The following is a 6,000-nucleotide window of genomic DNA, read 5'->3' as shown; positions in this document are numbered from 1 at the left end:
ACTCCCTGTCCCCCACATCGTAGTTACGCTCCGCCGAACTGAGCTTCTTCGAAAAGAAAGCGCAGGGGCGGAGTTTCAATGGCGCACCCGAGCGCTGTGATAGCACGGCACCCACCCCAGCCTCGGATGCGTCCACCTCCACTACGAACGCTAAAGACGGGTCCGGGTGCGCCAACACGGGTGCGTCGGTGAACAGCGTCTTCAATTTCTTGAAGGCTCCGTCCGCCTCCGTCGACCATCGCAAACGCACCGGCCCCCCCTTCAGCAGTGAGGTAATGGGAGCCGCTACCTGGCCAAAACCCCGGATAAACCTCCGGTAGTAATTGGCAAAGCCTAAAAACCGCTGCACCTCCTTCACCGTGGTTGGAGTCGGCCAATTACGCACGGCCTTAACGCAGTCACACTCCATCACCACCCCCGTGGTGGAAATGCGATAACCCAGAAAGGAGACGGCTCGTTTGGAAAACTCACACTTCTCAGCCTTAACGTATAGGTCATGCTTCAGCAGTCTACCAAGCACCTTGCGCACCAGGGACACATGCGCGGAGTGGGTGGCGGAATATATCAGAATGTCATCGATATATACAATCACGCCCTGCCCGTGCAGGTCCCTGAGAATCTCGTCAACAAAGGATTGAAAGACGGCTGGAGCATTTTTCAACCCATACGGCATGACGAGGTACTCATAATGGCCCGATGTGGTACTAAAGGCGGTTTTCCACTCGTCTCCCTTCTTGATACGCACCAGGTTATACGCGCTCCTGAGATCCAGTTTTGTGAAGAACTGCGCTCCGTGAAATGATTCCACCGCCGTAGCGATGAGAGGTAGTGGGTAACTAAACCCCACCGTAATAGCGTTTAGACCTCGGTAATCAATGCACGGACGCAGACCTCCCTCCTTTTTCTTCACAAAAAATAAACTCGAGGAAGCGGGTGAGATGGAGGGCCGAATGTACCCCTGTCCCAGGGATTCCGTGACATATGTCTCCATAGCCGCCGTCTCCTCCTGTGACAAGGGGTACACGTGACTCCTGGGAAGCGCAGCGTTAACCTGGAGATCTATCGCACAATCCCCCTGTCGATGAGGTGGTAATTTAGTCGCCCTCTTTTTACAAAAAGCGATCGCCAAATCGGCGTATTCGGGGGGAATGCGCACGGTGGACACCTGGTCTGGACTCTCCACCGACGTGGCACCTATGGAAACTCCTAGACACCTACCTGAACACTCCTCTGACCACCCCTGGAGAACCCCCTGTTTCCACGAAATACGGGGATTGTGACCAGCCAGCCAGGGGACCCCCAGCACCACCGGAAACGCAGGCGAGTCAATAAGGAAAAAACGAATGCGTTCCTTATGATTCCCCAGCGTTACCATGTCCAGTGGCACCGTAGACTCCCTGACTAGCCCTGACCCTAATGGTCGGCTATCTAGGGAGTGCACGGGGAAAGGAGAATCTATCGGCACCCGCGGAATGCCCAGCTTAATGGCAAGTCCACGGTCCATAAAATTCCCAGCTGCGCCTGAATCGACTAGCGCCCTATGCTGGGTAGAGGGAAAAAATTTAGTAAACAAAACAGGTAAAAACACATGACCAACAGGGGGTTCTGGGTGAATCTGGTGCTGACTCACCTGAGGTAACCGAGAAGTGTTCTGCCTACCATCTCGACTCCCAGACTGGCTCCTCCGGCACCGGTCGGCCGTGTGTCCTCTCCGACCACAGCTGGTGCAGGAGGAGCCACCTCCTCCGGTGCCCCTTGGCACGGCCCCCCCTACCTCCATAGGGGTAGGGGCGGGGGTGCACGGGGGTGGAACGGGCAGGACCCTCTCCGAACGCCCGCGGGCAGCCAGCAAGTTGTCCAGTCGTATGGACATATCTATCAGTTCGTCCAGGGACAGAGCTGTGTCCCGACAGGCCAGCTCCCTGCGGACGTCCGCCCGGAGACTGCAGCGGTAGTGGTCTATGAGGGCCCTGTCGTTCCACCCCGCCCCAGCAGCCAAGGTCCTGAAGTCCAGCGCGAAGTCCTGGGCACTCCTCGTCTCCTGCCTGAGGTGGAACAGCCGTTCACCCGCCGCTCTTCCTTCCGGAGGGTGGTCGAACACGTCCCGAAAGCGGCGGGTGAACTCCGGGTAGTGGTCCCTCGCCGAGTCTGGACCGTTCCAGACCGCATTAGCCCACTCCAGAGCTCTGCCCGTCAGGCAGGAAACGAGGGCACTCACGCTCTCCTCCCCCGTGGGAGCAGGTCTAACGGTGGCCAGGTACAGTTCAAGCTGGAGCAAAAACCCCTGGCACCCAGCCGCCGCCCCATCGTACTCCCTCAGGAGCGCCAGACGAAGCGCGCCAGAGCCAGACGTCATGGGAGGCGAAGATGGCTGTATCGGGGCAGGTGGAGATGGAGAGAGGATATCACTTCTCTCCCATCTGTCCATCCTCTCCATCATCTGGTCCATTGCCGATCCGATGCAATGGAGGACTGTCGTGTGGTGGAGTACGCGTTCCTCCATCGAGGGCAGAGGAGTGGCCGCTGCTCCCGCTGATTCCATGCCTTCTATCGTGGTGCGGGATTCTGTTAAGGCTTGGTAATTGTGGAGGAGGAATGAGGCGCAGGAACCAGCGAACACAGGGTAGTGGTGTTTTTAATATACACTCACCAAAAAAAACAAATGTTCCCACACACAGGGGAGAAAATACATGCGGCGTACAACAACGTCGACATGAACACAAGCCGTCACACAAGAAACAATCATTAATCCCGCACGAACAGGAGCGGGCCAGCTAAACTAAATAGCCCCTCTAATGGCTAATTGACCACAGGTGTCACAAAATAAAAAAAAAGGGAAAAGCAAAAGGGAATCGGTGGCAGCTAATAGGCCGGTGACGACGACCGCCGAGCGCCACCCGAGCAGGAGGGGGCGCCACCGTCGGTGGGAATCGTGACAGTGTCGAACTGCTTTGCTTTATCTTGGCCAGGTCGCAGTTGCAAATTATAACTTGTTCTCAACTAGCCTACCTGGTTAAATAAAAATATATGTAAAACATTTAAGCAATGATGTACTGTCATTTCTCTTTGCTTATTTGAGCTGTTATTGCCATAATATGGACTTGGTCTTTTACCAAATAGGGCTATCTTCTGTATACCACCCCTACCTTGTCACAACACAACTGATTGGCTCAAACGCTTTAAGAAGGAAAGAAATTCCAGGTGACTACCTCATGAAGCTGGTTGAGAGAATGCCAAGAGTGTGCAAAGCTGTCATCAAAGCAAAGGGTGGCTACTTTGAAGAATCTCTCATATTAAGTATATTTTGATTTGTTTAATACTTTTTTGGTTACTACATGATGCCATATGTTATTTCATGGTTTTGATGTCTTCACTATTATTCTACAATGTAGAATTTTTTTTGAAAAACCTTGGATTGAATAGATGTCATCTTCTGACTGGTAATGTACACTGCTCAAAAAAATAAAGGGAACAATTAAACAACACAATGTAACTCCAAGTCAATCACACTTCTGTGAAATCAAACTGTCCACTTAGGAAGCAACACTGATTGACAATACATTTCAAATGCTGTTGTGCAAATGGAATAGACAACAGGTGGAAATTATAGGCAATTAGCAAGACACCCCCAATAAAGGAGTGGTTCTGCAGGTGGTGACCACAGACCACTTCTCAGTTCCTATGCTTCCTGGCTGATGTTTTGGTCACTTTTGAATGCTGGCGGTGCTTTCACTCTAGTGGTAGCATGAGACGGAGTCTACAACCCACACAAGTGGCTCAGGTAGTGCAGCTCATCCAGGATGGCACATCAATGCGAGCTGTGGCAAGAAGGTTTGCTGTGTCTGTCAGCGTAGTGTCCAGAGCATGGAGGTGCTACCAGGAGACAGGCGAGTACATCAGGAGACGTGGAGGAGGCCGTAGGAGGGCAACAACTCAGCAGCAGGACCGCTACCTCCGCCTTTGTGCAAGGAGGAGCAGGAGGAGCACTGCCAGAGCCCTGCAAAATGACCTCCAGCAGGCCACAAATGTGCATGTGTCTGCTCAAACGGTCAGAAACAGACTCCATGAGGGTGGTATGAGGGCCCGACGTCCACAGGTGGGGGTTGTGCTTACAGCCCAACACCGTGCAGGATGTTTGGCATTTGCCAGAGAACACCAAGATTGGGAAATTCGCCACTGGCGCCCTGTGCTCTTCACAGATGAAAGCAGGTTCACACTGTGCACATGTGACAGACGTGACAACGTCTGGAGACGCTGTGGAGAACGTTCTGCTGCCTGCAACATCCTCCAGCATGACCGGTTTGGCGGTGGGTCAGTCATGGTGTGGGGTGGCATTTCTTTGGGGGGCCGCACAGCCCTCCATGTGCTCGCCAGAGGTAGCCTGACTGCCATTAGGTACCGAGATGAGATCCTCAGACTCCTTGTGAGACCATATGCTGGTGCGGTTGGCCCTGGGTTCCTCCTAATGCAAGACAATGCTAGACCTCATGTGGCTGGAGTGTGTCAGCAGTTCCTGCAAGAGGAAGGCATTGATGCTATGGACTGGCCCGCCCGTTCCCCAGACCTGAATCCAATTAAGCACATCTGGGACATCATGTCTGGCTCCATCCACCAACGCCACATTGCACCACAGATTGTCCAGGAGTTGGAGGATGCTTTAGTCCAGGTCTGGGAGGAGATCCCTCAGGAGACCATCCGCCACCTCATCAGGAGCATGCCCAGGCATTGTAGGGAGGTCATACAGGCACGTGGAGGCCACACACACACTACTGAGCCTCATTTTGACTTGTTTTAAGGACATTACATCAAAGTTGGATCAGCCTGTAGTGTCGTTTTTCCACTTTAATTTTGAGTGTGACTCCAAATCCAGACCTCCATGGGTTGATAAATTGGATTTCCATTGATTATTTTTGTGTGATTTTGTTGTCAGCACATTCAACTATGTAAAGAAAAAAGTATTTAATAAGATTATTTCATTCATTCAGATCTAGGTTGTGTTATTTTAGTGTTCCCTTTATTTTTTTGACCAGTGTATATCGTTTGGCATGCTGTACATACTGAACATGCTGTAAACTATTGCTTCCAAATGGAGTTGAATTCATATTAAAATATTGCTCATCTTATACCCATCTTATATATATATATATATATATAGGAATACCTAGGATAGGATAAAGTAATCCTTCTAACCCCCCCCCCCCCCCTTAAAAGATTTAGATGCACTATTGTAAAGTGGTTGTTCCACTGGATATCATAAGGTGAATGCACCAATTTGTAAGTCGCTCTGGATAAGAGTGTCTGCTAAATGACTTAAATGTAATGTAAATGTAATACCACTTGCCCAGGTCTTTTATTGCATACTGACACTACCTTTTTCCCAGATCCATGATGTGAGCTTGACCTCTGTTACATTCCTGAAGGAAACGTTTTATTCAACCGTGAGTAACATCCACGTGTGGCTGTGAGAGTACGTGCTGCTACATGTACACAGTCACTAACTTTTGGCACTGTACTGATTTCCTGTGTAGTCTGTTTCTTTATTAATCACACTGGGGCAGGAAGTTGTGAACATGCTGCTGCACGTAGGTTATGATGAGAATTAGAACAAAACACAATGCAGCATTTTTTTTGGAGAGCACTTCTTGTCGACAGCCTGGTCTCATGACTAGATATAACATGGTAAGGTTAAAATTGTGACACTCAAATGAGTATGATGTTTTACGGTTGGTATGGTTACTTAAGTCAAAAACTAAAGAAGGGATGTTGGTTGGGTGTATAATGTGAACATCTAGCAACCCAAAGGTTGCACGTTTGAATCACATCATAGATAACATTTGAGCTAATTAGCAACTTTGCAACTACTTAGCATGTTAGCTAACCATAACTCTTAACCTTAACCTTATCCCCCAATCCCTAGCCTAGCTAACGTTAGCCCCCCAAAAATTGCATTTTGAAACACAAAATGGACATCTACATATGAATACATACCATACGAATCGT

This window comes from Salmo salar, chromosome 25 (genome assembly GCF_965601325.2).
Source record: "Salmo salar chromosome 25, fSalSal1, whole genome shotgun sequence".
Classification (NCBI taxonomy): Eukaryota; Metazoa; Chordata; class Actinopteri; order Salmoniformes; family Salmonidae; genus Salmo; species Salmo salar.
The sequence above is the reverse complement of the archived record's forward strand: the minus strand, read 5'-3'. Positions refer to the sequence as shown.